Source organism: Anser anser (assembly GCF_964211835.1).
Source record: "Anser anser genome assembly, chromosome: 14".
Taxonomy (NCBI): Eukaryota; Metazoa; Chordata; class Aves; order Anseriformes; family Anatidae; genus Anser; species Anser anser.
The window spans coordinates 17,648,522-17,663,420 of NC_139735.1; the positions used below are offsets into that span (position 1 = coordinate 17,648,522).

At 37.7% G+C, this 14,899-nt stretch overlaps 1 protein-coding gene across 23 annotated transcripts in view; it reads right to left on the bottom strand.

Annotated features, from left to right (window-relative positions):
- Positions 1-14,899, bottom strand: part of LOC310881738 (uncharacterized protein) — a 796,919-nt gene that overhangs the window by 513,142 nt on the left and 268,878 nt on the right. For 2 of the 23 annotated variants that reach the window (XR_014572551.1, XR_014572552.1), the window contains one exon: positions 5,784-10,357. The exons of the other annotated variants lie outside the window; for them this stretch is intronic. The gene's annotated coding sequence lies outside the window, so the exon portion shown is untranslated. Of the gene's footprint in view, positions 1-5,783; positions 10,358-14,899 lie in introns of those variants that run through there. 23 annotated transcript variants of the gene reach the window in all.

Consider the following 14,899-nt stretch of genomic DNA (forward strand, 5'->3'; position numbering starts at 1 on the left):
GCCTTTCATAAAGGGCAGGAAAGTATTGTGCCCATCCGCACACGCACACACAATCCCTTTGCTCCTGCTGTCTTTCAGCAGGTGTTTCACATACCTCCTTTTGAACCTGAGCAGGTTTGCTGGCTGGTGAGCACTTAAGAGACAAAATCAGGGCTAGGTATTAATCCTATGTTCTTTGTGAAACTCGTGAAATAGAAGGAAAAACATGTATTGAACAGAAGTCCTAATCAACCCAAAAAAAAACTTGCTTCAAGACTGGCAAGAGAAGTAGGGAGAACAAAATAAAATATAAATAAAGCACTTTTAATCAGAGATGTCACAATTACCTCCCTTCCGTTCAACAGCTCAAGGCCCAAGGGAGACAGAACTGTATTTTAGTTCTACAAGAATGGTTTGAATCTATATTTAAGGGAGCACCTTAATCACCACAGCATGAGGCAATCTGGCATGAGGGAATATTTTCAAATTTGACTATTCGGAGAATTTCACTTTACCATGCATTAGCATAATATGCAGGGACATAAACTAACCTTCCCACTTCCAACTGTAGAACTCCAGCTACAAGGACAGAAAATTCAGTAAGAAAGAGAAAAGGAATGAGTACTTAGGTAACAGCTACAAAAAGGTATCACATCCAGCAAGTGAAACTGGGAGGGCAGTTTCAGAGCAGTGCCAAGAGCTCTCCTCTAGAAACAGGACTGGAGTTCAACACGCTCTTTGTGAGTGCTATCAGTTCATCAGCTGCCCAACACTGAATGCTCCAAGGAGCTCCAGCTCTCACATGAGTACAGACATGATAGAGAGAACAACTGCATAAATCCCTGATAAATTAAAGGATTATATTGAATCACCCAAATAACAAATTCAATAGAACATCAGAATCTGCCAGAAAATCTTCAAGAACAAGCACTGACCCCACAGATAACATACAAACCATTCCAAACATTATTTTGAAACATCAAAAAGCCAAATCTCAAGGACGTCACCCATCACCAGTTGTGCCACGTAATCTCAAGAATTTCCTCTAGTGCATTTAGCAATGCAATAGATCAAGTGCAATAAAGATACTGCACACTAGAAGCTCAGTGAAACACTGATCTGTTGTCTCATCCGCTCATACGACATAGATGACGTACACCAACGTTATTTCATAGCTGAGAAAAAAAAGTATCTCTGACTTTAAATGACAGAGCTACATATTTCAGGCACACAAAATTTCAGTAACACAGCCACCTAAATTTAAAATACAGAGATAGATGCCTAAAATGGAAGCGAGCAGTCTATGATTTATAGTCTCCCAAAGGCTTTGGGGAGCTCAACTAATTCCTTATTGACAACCCCACATACTTACTGTTATTCAAGCTGATGTTCCATATTCTCATCACTGCTGCTGTGAAGTGCTAACAAAAGGGGCATAACCAGAGAGCATTAAGAGCGAAGCACCTGTTCATAAAAGGTTCCACCTTGAAGCTACTCCTAAAATTCTCTTTAGAGCAAACCTGTTCTCCTGCCTCAATTGCAGCCCTCCCAGTCAGCAGCAGGTTAACTCAGGCTGCACTATATGGAAACTAACAAAAACAAAGCGTGATCCCTACCGCCACATTAACACCACCAAGGGCATGCAGTGCAACACAGATTTTGCCTCTTGTACTATGTCCAACCGTTTTCTTCAGTTCACAGGGAGAGGTTACACATGCACACAGAAGGAAAGATGGGAAGTGATTTTGTTTAACAAATTCAGTTAACAGTCTGAGCTTATAACTTATTTTTTTCAGATCAAAAAAAATCATTGAGCATGTCCATCAAGACCTCTTTGCATCCTGCTCACTGTCATTGTTTTTAATTGTTAAAAAGCCAAATAAAAGTACTCGTTGCCTGTCAATCTAGTTCGCAGTTCAAACCCAATGACAGCATTGAGCAATGCTGCTATTCGTTATCAATTACCTTTTGTGTCCTGAAGAAAGGAGAAAGTTACTGACTGACACTAAGGAAAATTTCTTTACATTCTACACTCGCTATCCAAAGGGGCTTTGGGAGTCAAAACTACCGAATTAGTGTCAATTTGAGGCATTTCTTAGAAGTAGGCAAGGAAAAAATAAAGGAAAAACCCTCAAGATTACCTTTATTCATTTTCCATGTGGCCAACTGCTAACACAATCACAGGCGCTGCCTGTCAGCTGGAAGAACACATTGTCTCAATGTCCATATTCTTCTTTAATTATACAAGGGAATAATCTTGCCTCATTTAAGCTTGCAAAGTTAGAGGTTTCAATACCATACAAAAATACATTTTTTCTTATTTTCTGAAATAAACATTTCTTTTCTGACAAAGGGAGATGAGTTGGGAGTTCTTAATTTGTTTTGTCTTTCCTCCATAGGCACTTCGCTACCTATCAAACATCTCGTCAGTAACTCAGGTTGTGAATCCTCAGGGAAAGTGATGAGCCAATTCTTCCAAGTTTAACCAAATAAACATGGCCAATAAAGGACAAATAGGATATTTGTTATTTTACACCTAAATACACTATATAGAAAGCCATCAATTCTAAAATAGGTAAGATAATTTTGTCTCATCCTCCTGCCTGAAATAACAAAGGTCTATGTGTGTTTCATCCCACACATTTTCTGACCGTATTTTAGGTTTACTACTTGCTACCTAAGTTCAGCTTAACTTGTGAATGCTGATTATTAGAATCAACTATGAAATTCACAAAACATCTTCTCACCCATCCCTAAACTCTGTTTTTTGAAGTTTAAGCTAATACAATTAGTCCAAATACTGCAGTCCTTAGTCAGCTGATTTGCTGAGCAGTGGATAAAATGATGAGGTGCTGTAAGAGCTCTGACTCTGTCAGTCCTCTTAACAACTGAGCTCAGCTGCAGAGCTAAGGTGAGTACTCAGTCTCTTCGCATGGAACTGTATTGCTTTTAGCAGAAACTCTCCAGTTTGTACTGAGTGTCCTATGGTACACAGGATTTCTCTAAAAATAAATCTTTTTCACTTCGTCAAATGAGAGAAATATGTGCATTTTAGTCAGTCCTATTAACAGGATATTTCTATTCAAGGTAAGTCTGGATTTCACACCTTTCACCTGACTTTTGTCCTCTGAGGCTTGCAGTACAGAAGAGCATTGTATATCCTTAAGTCCGCAGCTGTCCCCACACTCTCGAGTCAGTTTAGCTCTGGGACTGAAAATTAACATTTGTCCCTCTGGTTGAAGGGGAGACTGAAGTCAGTGGTGTTACCTGTCTTTCATTGCCCCCTATGGTTTAAGCTTAACATTATTTCTTGGTGCCCATTTTAGTGATTTATTCAATTAGGAGAGCGTGCTGTGGAGCACTGCATTAGTGACGAGCCAATTCCTGTGTGAACTAATAAACATCTGCTGAAAAACTGCCTCTGTGAGAAGAAACAGAAAAGTATTGAACACACGTGCACACACACAAACAGAACTAGAAATTTTCAACCTTATTGAATCAGTTTTACTACCTTCAACTAAATACTGTTGAAAACATCTACAGGTGCTGGCAAAGTCTCATGGACCTTTGGAATGTATTTTGTTTGACTGACTGTAAGATGGTCAGTCAAGTAGTTTTGAAAATGCTGAGAAATGTAACAAGATAAACACAGTGAAGTGAAAGAAAATGGCAAATCTCCTTTTGGATCAGATTGAGTGAGGCTACTAAATTCCACTGCATCTTTCACAACCGTTTCCATGCCCCTTACACAAAAGACAGACCTGTGGAGTAGCCACCAAATTGTCTCTCCAGACAAATGTGGCTTTTATTTTCATAAAACTGCCATTTCATTCTTGTCAGGATAGTGTCAGCCACATGAATAACACTGATGTTATTGGCCACTGGAAAAATATATGGCTAGTTCATTTCTAAAAGCTAACACTGAAGATGGAGAGTTGCACAATCTACACGTAAACACATCTTTGAACGATTCTTCCCCCTGAAATCCCATGAAAAGTATATACTGGTTTTTAAGGGCATGCAGAATGGGAGAAGAAAATGGCAAGAGCATGACCTGTTCATGTTGACCAATACAGTTAAAAGACATTAAGAAATGATGATAATCAATACTGTATAATAACTGATGTGATACATATTACCTCTCCACAGTCTACGTTTAGACTATATTTAGACTCCAGTGGCGTCTGTTTCCTAAGTGGACATTGTACCATTTTTCCCCAATGCTGTACATTTGTAAAAGTCTGAGTGTATGGTATGAAAGAGGCCCATTAAACCTTCTCACACAGAATCTGCCCGAGTACTGTCTGCAGTTGGACCAAGTTCGCTACCTTCTAGTATAGCAATATAACCAGCCACACAGCCAAAGTACTGTAACACAATCAATACTTGGCAATTCAGGTAAAACAGGTGCTCCTCCTAACAAAGTGCATTACCAAGGGAAAGCTCAGACATGTTTATATGTCTCAGAAGCAATTGCCTTTCATTGCTTTGTATGTTATATCATATTAGAAAAGTAGTCTTTACAATTTCCACAGAGAAAGAATTCCACATAGAAATCTGTCAAGATAATCCCCACAAAATCTATACAGTAAAAAAGGTTGGCTTTGTGCATTTTACTATCTTGTTTAAAAACTCTTTCACTTAATTGGACAAGGGTTCTGGCACAGCCATCATTCTCTAAAGACAGACCTATTGTGCTGTTTTATGCCCAAGTAAAATGTACAAATCTATATCAAGTTAAGTGGCAAAATGATACAAGCAGTATAACATGGTTTTGGAAGGATTAGAAAGGCTGAGACAAAAGCATTGGTCTCTCATGTAGTTTGAAAGAAGCACAACCCAAAAAAAGGCCATGCATTTAAGAGGACCAAATTCAGAGCTCTGTGACTTGTCAAATGCTTTAATCCTGCTTGCCCACTGTTGTTCATTAGCAGCGGGTCTCTTTGTGATTTCTCAGAAATGCTTGTTACATGATGAGGGGTTTAAATTACTGTAATTCAAAGAATTATTTAAAGTCTTTTCTTTTAACTTTTCTCAAGAAAGACTTGGATTTTTTTGATACTGAAAAATATACATCAGAAGTGTTACAAAAATAACTTTTCCTATAAGGCATTTCCTCATACAAAAGAGCAAATCTTCAGAGGACACACATTTTACAAGTGTATTACGCTACGCTGCTCAGCTCTGTGCAGAAACCCAAGTCTAACAAGCTCTCTGCACATGAAGCTGTTTCATCTGCAGGTATGGGCTGAGCACATGGATAATCACAGCCAGACGTTCTGTGAGGATGTAATGCACGCTAAAAGAGGCCAAAGAGGAGAACACAGAAGAATCCCACACACTATTACAAGGTCCAAAGGGCGTCACAGCGAGGAGGGAGCAAGAACACTTCCTGCAGCAAACTGTTCTTGCCCTTTTCACATCGTGTCAGTAATAAGCCCTTACTTCTTCCCGTTCTTATGCTCTTGTCCTTATATTCTAGCACCAAGTTTCAGAACAAGAGTGTTCTGAGAGGTACTTATGCTGTGAACTGGTGAAAAGTGAGCAACCTGTGTATTAAATACCTGTACTTGCCCAGCTCTGTGCTCATCGGCCCTCCACTCCCAACTAATTCACTTGAACATTAATGGGAAAAAACTTGTAATTTCTTGTCGTCATCTCTTTCTCAGTCACAAAGAGTTAAGGAATTAGAGAAAACTAGGGCAAACTAACAATAAACAAGCCGTTTCTAGATCCCAAATGTGCACACACACAGAGCTGCCCCCCCCCCCCCAATTGAGAACCAGCACTGAATTTCAACCCCACTTCAGTTACCTACAGTTAAACTGCAACATCTACAAGCAATCCATCAGCCCTGCATCACCTGTAATTAAACACATTTTTTTAAGTGCAGCATTTCTTTTAGGAAGAACAAATATTTAAAAATATGGAAAATTCCCCAAAGTCTAAATCAAAGGTGTTCACTCCCCCCACCGCTTTGAAATCCTGCAGACAATATTCCCTTTTGCAGCCTAAAGTTCCACCTACAGGGGACTTTCTTCACAACAACATAAATTACATTTATTAGTGTGAGATTCCTGTCCTGCAAGGCAGATCAAAATTAAATGTTTCCGTAGCTCTGATTAATTAGGCTGGGAATGCCTCCACAGGTTGTGATTTAGCAAATATTTTGTACCGAGGTATGTGGGGAATACTATGTTTAGGCAAGATATTTTACCCATCTGACATTACAGGTTGATCTGCTATCCTCTCCTCAGAAACTAAGTGCAAATCATGTCCTGTTGTTCTGCTTTGGAAACAGAAAGAGCGAGCCTCCTCTTCTCTTACAACAAGGCTGGGCTCTGGCATACTGGGTGCTCTCTCCCATCATGGCTAGGGCGGACTGTGGGGAGCAGTAAACAATATTAAATACAGACTTGTTTAGGGAGCCTGTACATGTCTGGCATTTTTAAGAGAAGCCCTGCACGTGCTATGCAGTATTTATGATCCGGCAAAGCAGGTACCAGGTCCAAAAGTCCTTCTGCTAAGACAGAAATGATTCTAAGAAAATCCTAGTAACAAGCTTTGTGGGTTGGGTGACAATTTGTTCTTGTAAACTGAGCTAAGCATCATTAAAACAATCTGGGCCAGATGAAAATAACTGCTAGAGAAAAAATCAGAGGAAAGACGCAACAAAAGCCCACGTTCCAATTCATTCCCTGCCCTAAGCAATGACACAACACAGAGTTCTGGACACTGCTCAAATACACCATTTACCAACTCGTTCCCTGATTTGTTAATATTACGTATTTCATTCAGAGGTTGCTGCCATCATGTCATGTTTTACAAAGCTCTTTTCCTGGAAGACAATGTGCAAAATGGAGAACCTTCACCTTTCGTGTGCTTCATTGCTATTTGCCTTGAAATTATATGAGCGTATAATCACTGAATGAGATCAGACACATTGCTCTATCAGGGAAGGAACTCAGCAGTGCATAGGCAGAAGGAAAAGTAGAGTCAGCAATTCAGTCTTTTAAAATATGAATGCTCTTTTCCCATAAGTCTAATTATCACAGTTCAGTGCTTAAATAAAGCGATCCAATAGGTTCAGACCTGTTTTTCAGACATCAGTCTTCCAGTGAAGATCTTTAATCTTCTTTATAGTGTAGTTTGTTCTTCATCTCCCTGCTAGGTCTCTCACTTACAGAACCAATTTTTCCGTTAGGATCCCACCATGGGAGGGGGTGAGACAGTGTGGCAGGCAGAGATTTAGGCTGCCCCAGATTGTAACATGCCAGTTCTAGGTAAATAACGGCCAGGAGATCAGGGAGACATTTGAGCTCACACCTAAAATATACGCAATGATTTACAAGGCAACTGTACTTTTGTCCTCACTTATCTACAGCATATGATGCATCATAGAAATTGTGTTACAGTCACAACAGAAATTAGGAAGAAAATGGAATGCTGAAAACCAGGATCAGTTCTAATTTCTATACATCCTTCAGCTGAAAAGACAAGACATATGAAAATCTAAATCCGTGTCAGCCTTTAATTCAATTCTGCTGGTTCTTGCAGGATTCTTCTGTCAATGCATTTACCATCTACATTCTATACTCCAGAAAGACAATTAATACTTACCTTTTACTTTGTGCATTATCTTTCAGTCTTGCATTGACCCTGCACTAACCAAGTTATTCATGCTTGGAATTAACTACTGGTAATAGTATATCTGCCATGTCTTCACCTATACACAGAGACCTGTGGCCAGGTTAGAAAAGTATTTGTATGTATATGATTCTTTCTTTAACAAGAAAAAATGAATTTAACTAAAAACGCTAAACAACACGTTCCCTTTATTTTACTCAGTCCATGCTCTATGTAACTGCCAAGTTGCTTGCATGCATGTGCATTTGTTTATGAAAGATTTCAAGTATTCATATTTGTGGACCATCCAAGATGAAATCAATTGAAACTTAGCAGTAATCCTTTACCTCCCCAGAAGAGTTTTTAATTAGCACACTGTGGGTGTTTTGGAGCGGGTGTTTTGTTTGTCACTATAAAATCTGAAGCCTTAAGGCTTGTAAAGTAACAAATTAGGGGAAAAAAAAGAATGAATTCTTTTCCTTAAAATGCAAGGAATTGATGTTTTGATACAAGAAAAAAAGAATAAATATAGCAAAATCATTAATGAAAATGTGCTGCTTCCTTACTTTTATGCTGAAACATAACAGTAGAAAATAACAAGCATGACATTAAGTAAAGAAAGAATTAGACAACATAGTCTTAACAGAGGAAATTTTACCCTTATAGCAAAAGACAGAAAGCACAAACAGAAAAAGAAAAATGCTCTTTACTTATAAATTTTTCTTATGAAGAATGTCAGCTGACTGTTTCTGAACAGTGATTTGCATCATTCCCAAGATTATAGCTAGAATATATCCTACGTTAAATTATAATATTAACAGTCGCTGAGCTCCTATCAACTGATTCCTCTCCTCGTTACGCTGAAGGAATTCCAGGAAATTCATTACAAATACTCTCTGTTTGCATGAGGAAAGGTATGATGAGCAGGAGGGATTTTTATTGTTTTCTCCATGTGTTGTTTATGCTGTCACAAGTACGCATTTATGTAATCAAAATTCTTTGTGTATTTTCTATGATGGCTTGACAGAAATCTGGAAACTGCCAGTGCAACTCAATGAGTCAAGTCTCTGCCCTCTCACCTCCACGTGAAAGATGTAGAAAAAAAAAGTTGTTAAATTTAAAATGCTGAGTTAGCTCTGTGGCCTAAACTGGAAGTCAGTTTTTTGTGTAGTAAAATGAAATCATTAGATGATTTTGAAATGTCTGAAGTTAAACAGCTTCAGTTCAGTTCCTGGTGCACATGAGACTGTATCTCACATTCAGCACGCAACTGCTCTCATGTAGGCCTCGCGGCTTCTCTCTGTATGATGGGACGTGCAGCATAATAAAGGTGGATACTGGCATATTGTTTCTGTAGATACATCCATCATATGTATGTATGCACATGGCATGAGCCTCTTTCTTGCCCTATTACATGCCAGAACATCACATAGCATCGTACACCAGAACATGCAGGACACGAACACAGTTGTCAGGTGAAGGGTCTCTCACAGCATGTGGAGCAGCACGATACTGGTCTTTAGTCCTTGTGAGTGAAATTCAGTCCTACATGTCAGTAGATGCCTCATGGTAATTTTTATGACAACTCTATGAAGCAAGACAATGAACTTTCTGTCAACTTCATGGTCAAAGGATTCTTGAAAACCTCAAGCTCATTAGCTGGGTATGCTGCATATTAATAATGATAAAATACCTAGAAAATAACTCCTAAGGAGAGGCATTCTTAATTACACTCTCCTCACCACAATTTGTAAAATGCACATGCACGTAGTCCAACTATTTGTTTACTCAGATTTGAAACACGCTGTACACATATATTTTAAGTAACATGAACAACAACTCTTACTGAATTATCATGGCCCATACTCATTAGCTATCCTACCTAATCCTTTAAAGCTATGTCTATTATTCTAAGATAATAAACTGACTTCAAACTAGCTAGAAGTATTCAATACTTGGTCAGCAGCCCTATCAGTCTGGGGATGTAAGAAGTAAAGAAGTATGGACAGTATCAGCAAATTATCAGAGAGAGAAAGTCTGCCTACAGGGGGTTTGGTGGTGCTTTTTCTTTATATATATTCCAGAAAAGCAAATAGATAGTGAAATTCGTACATTAAAAAAAAATAAATAAATCACCAAAATGCATCAAATGAATCCAATTCAACTTCCATTAAGACAAAGTAAATGTGGATTGGTCCTTTTCTAAAGCCAATGCATTCTGCTGTGAATATGTATTTTATTTTTCTCAACCACTTCACCTTGTAATTAGAAATCACTCCTCTGCAAAGGCTGTAGGGAATAGGAAAATCAGTCTGTATGGCCACTGTCTCACATGGAGGACTGATTTACATCCTCCTCTTTTCATGTTGGCTCCATTAATTGATACAGTACTGGGTAATAACAATCCACTAATAGCTCTGAATGTGGTTTTAATGGAAATGGAAATGTGGAAAGCATTAAACTAATAAAGAATGGACCAAGATTTATGCAGTAACAATAAATATAAAACAAAAACAGAATTGGAAGTTCATTATGATGCTGACCTTTCAATAGCAACCTTCTTTTTTTTTCATGTCAGTTTTAACATGCCAGTTGAGATACATACACATTGCTATAGAATGTCCAAAGGGAATCTTCAAGTTGGAAGTGGATGAACAAAATTCAGCATACACTGATCTCTTCTGCTGTCTGTCCCATTATTAAGAGTCAATTCTGACTGTCCGCAAGGTTGTGTAATAGCTGGTCCTTTTTCCTTTAATTTAAATATGATGTGAATAATCATCAACTTGTTAACTTATTGTTAAGAAACTAGTGATAGTTATTTCTTAACTTTTCTTTGCTAGGTGACTAAGCAATTCAAAAATACATTACTCTGTGTTATTTATTCAGCTATCTGCAATGTAAGGAAGGCTATTCTAACCTGCTAGAGAACTCTGTAGAGTATTGGCATAAATTCATCATCTCGAAGGGAAGTAAATATCCAGCTCTGCAAAGCACACTGAGACACCAAAACTGAAAATTCCTAGTCAGATATTTTTCATATCCTGAATTTACTTATTTTTAATCCAGACAGAGTGAAAAACACTGAAGTATCAATAGCCAGTTGGAAATATGCAGTACAAAAATTTAAATCAACACTATTAGGATGCAAGTGGTGAATAAGACCTAGGGTTTCCTTACCACCAACTTGATTATATTTTGAGCAAAATCTTGTTTCCTCAGGGATCCATATAAATCAATGGGAGTATCAGCTAAGAAAAGCTCTGCCCACTTGATCTTGCCTCCATTGCAAGTAGACCTCACATTCCCTTTATTAAATTGCTTCGGGCGTACTCTTTCTTCATTTCATCACTGCATTTAACTTTTTAACAGACTTAATCCTGCAAGGGTAAGAACTGAATATAACAACTTGCTCTAGAGATACCTTTTTAATGCACTGATAACTTTTGTACTTACAGCCTTTAAGTTAGTTTATGCTTGCTAATAAGATAAGCTTCCAATCACAGGACTACTAATTACTATTTATTTCCGACTTTCATCCAGATTCTACGGAAACACTTGAACGAGTTTGTTCTTTACATATAAGCACATCAGAAAAGTAAAATACTAGCATTAACTGATGGAGAAATTAGGCAGAAGAGTCCTGTAAGGGTCTTAAAACAAGTCATTTGGAATCAGAAAAATGGGCCACACTTCCAGATCTAGTATGCTAGGTGGCATGTATAAGAATAGCTATAAAGTAAGTATACCCCAGCCATGATGATAGCTCCCCTGAATTAACAGTTTAACCCTACTCTCTACTGAGTAATTGTGTAAGATACGTTAAATGAAACCTATATCATGATACCAAGTATTATATTATGTAGTAAACATAATTCAAAGTGTCTTTATTTATTTATTTTCTGCAAATATTATTCTGCAAAATTATGCTGCAGTCTTCTATCAGTACTAAAAACGTGAAAAATGAGCCACTGGAGAAAAGGGATCATCATGAAGAAATAAAATAAAGAAGAATTAACCAAAAGGCCGACACAGAGGCAGAACCTGATCTGAAAATTACTGCAGTAGCGATTCTAAGAAAAATATACTTTACTTCTAGTAACAGTTTCTACACTAGGATATTGGTATGGTTGCTTACTAGAATCGGAACCATAATCTGTGTGACCCTGAATTCTGGATTCCATTTATGGTTAAGGCATAGGACAATGGCAGGGGGTTGGAATTAGATGATCTTAAGGTCCCTTTCAACCCAAACCATTCTATGATTCTATGATCTCTGACTAACACATGAAATTTCAACATGTTGCTGTCACCGTTAGCTTGAATTTACCATATGTAGCTAGAATACTACATCGTGTCTATCCTTTCTCAACTCCTACAAACTTCAGACTTCGTGATACACTGTGTCAAAGTACTATATCAATTAATTTTAAATCCAACAGCTTGGTAATCACTTTGTCACAAAAAAGCATACAGTAAAGTCAAAATTAATTTAAACACAGCAACTGCAAGCATCACTGTAAAGCTCTGAGCTGCTTTTTAAATGCAAAACAAATTCAGAATATTGTTGAGTTTCAAAAGAAATCAATAGCTAAAATATACTGTGGATGGGCTAGACTTGCTGCTGTTACGCTAAGCAGATCTGAGATATTGAACAAATTTAAGATTCTTCCCATATATTGCTGCAGAAGGGGTAATTCAAGTATAGTATTTACAAGGAAATCAATGATAAACGATTGGTTTGAGAAAAATGTTTTCTATCAAAATGAGAAATGTATGATTTCCAATAAATTTAAGAGATATCTTGAGCTATGAGATATGCTTCTTGCATTATCCTCCTTCTGTATTGTTTTAGTCTAGGGAAGGAGAATTCTAAATGACAGAAATGAAAAAAAAATCTGTTATCTTTTTTTTTTCTTTTGCTTAATTACATTGCATTTTTATCCAGAAAGCCAGTAGATTGCTCATGTGTCTGTACATTTATTTATATCTACTGAACTCAGTAACAGAAATGCAGCAGGTGAGGTAACAGTTTAAAAAGGATTTAAAAAAAAAAAAGGTTCTAAAACCTTACTCACTAAAATCAAGAACTTTAGAGGGTTGAAGGAAGCGACTGTTCCCCTCTTCTGAGCACCCATCCGGAGGCCACACCTAGAGTACTGTGTCCTGTTTTGAGTCCCCCAGTAAAAGAGAAAAACTGAGAAGCCCAAGCCCAGAGAAGGGCGAACAAGCTGGCTGTATGAGGGAGCCAGGTTCGTTCAGTTCACAGACGTGCAGGTACACAGCAAAAGGACAAGGGGCAAGAGTCAACTTACAGCAAAAAAGAAAACTAAAACAGGATATTAGGGGAAAAAAATGTAATGAGGATGACTAAGCACTTGCACAGATTGTTCAGATTCTCCAACTTTGAAGAGCCTCAAAACTCAACTGGAAAGGGCTCCACACACCTAGAAACTGACCCTGCTTTGAACACAAAAGGTTGGACTAGATAGATGTCTCTGGTGGTCCTCTGCAACTTGTTTTTTTCTATGATGCTAGAATTTCAAACCTTCACAAGAAACGCTGCCAATTCAGAATGGTAGAGAAAAAATATTTTCTTTTAATATTTTATATGAACCTCAACTTAAATCTTTGAAAAACCAATTGAAGTAAGCGTAGCTACAGTGGCTATTCTTCAAGAATTCACAGTACTGACAATGCTGAGTGTGGGAACAATAAAAAAAGAATGGGTATGTGAACAGGAAAGTATCAGGACTATTTTGGACCACACTTGGAATACCTTAATACTATACTATGTCTTTGATAAATGCTAATCTGCATCTGAAGGAACTTCGGTCTGATACTGTGAGAAACAAAACCCAACAGCTACCTTCAAGGGTGGTCTACAGGGAAACAGGATGCCAAATTCGAGAAATGGGGAAACAAGATGTCATGTTAATAAAACAGGAACCTGCCATGAAAAAACAGAACCAAATGATTATTTTGGAGTAATCACATAACTTCATGACAGGGAAACCCATGAAAGTGCTGATAGCAGAGGTGGATCACTGCTAGACTGTGTTTATAAGTTTACAGAAGCCACTACTACACAATGCAGTGCACTTTTCCTCAAAACTGGTAGAACTGACCACTCTGATATCCTCTACTATGCTTTTCCATATGTAAATATAACCTTCTTATCGTTAAAGAGGAAAAAACATTTATATTGTTATATAGACTTGCTTGGTTCTGGTTCCTTGGCCCCAAGAACCTGTTGTAAGAACTGGATGAAACAGGCTTCACAATACCTTTGTGAGATACATATGAAATACTCTCCAAAATGAACAGATGGTCAAACTACAGAGCAGAGATTAAATACTGTTAAGCTGACTGTAACATGAAGTAGAGCTGGGCAAGATATTTTATAAGGAATGTAAATCCTGATGAAAATGTTTTTAAATTTATGTTTGAGCACATCAAATTAGGTGACAATTAAAACTTTGAAGTAACAAAAATAAGCCTATAAAAACCAGAACTGTTCACCTGTTCAGTCTGAAATACATATCTCTTCTCTGAAGAGAAAAAGAAAGCATAACTTCAAAAGTTAAGGAAAAATTGAATTTCCTAATGAGGAGGCAGGAAAACTCTTTTGGGGGTTAAGCTTTAGCTTCTGTTGGCAATGTACTACATTCAACAAAACGCAGTTTTTCTTATTCTCAAAACCCCACTACAAAGATGGCTAATTTATCACAGTAGGCACCATTTACATAATATTTAAGGATTCTTAGGTGCCTTCTAAATCTCTTGATGCATTCAGATCAAATTCAAAGTATTTTGGCCTACCTAATCAGGAGCTCTACAGACCTGAAGTTACAGTGAAGACAGAATAAGCCATAAGCTTTTTTTTTTTTTTCCTCCTTTAAAGCTCAGATGTGATCACAGTCTACCCTATCCGCCCTTAAAGCTTTTTTGATTTAGAAACACCCCTGGGTTCATGCAATCTGATTAACAGTTTATATGTAGATTCATTTTTCTTTTGCCAGTAACTGCCTTTACCTATCTGCTTATACAGCCCTCCTTACTTGAAACTGAGGTGAAGATTTATTCACTTCCAGCAACATCTTGATTAACACGCATACTTCTGCATGAGCCACCTTCCAAACTTAACTTACACTGCGCACAAGCTGGATAGAGATGCACTTTAGCCATGAACTAACCAAGAGCTTGCTGTTGTGTCTTTCAACTGTTTAATCACCTACGCTTCCGGAAGTCCTTCTTTAAAAATAACACATTTAGGGATGGAAAACATGTCTAG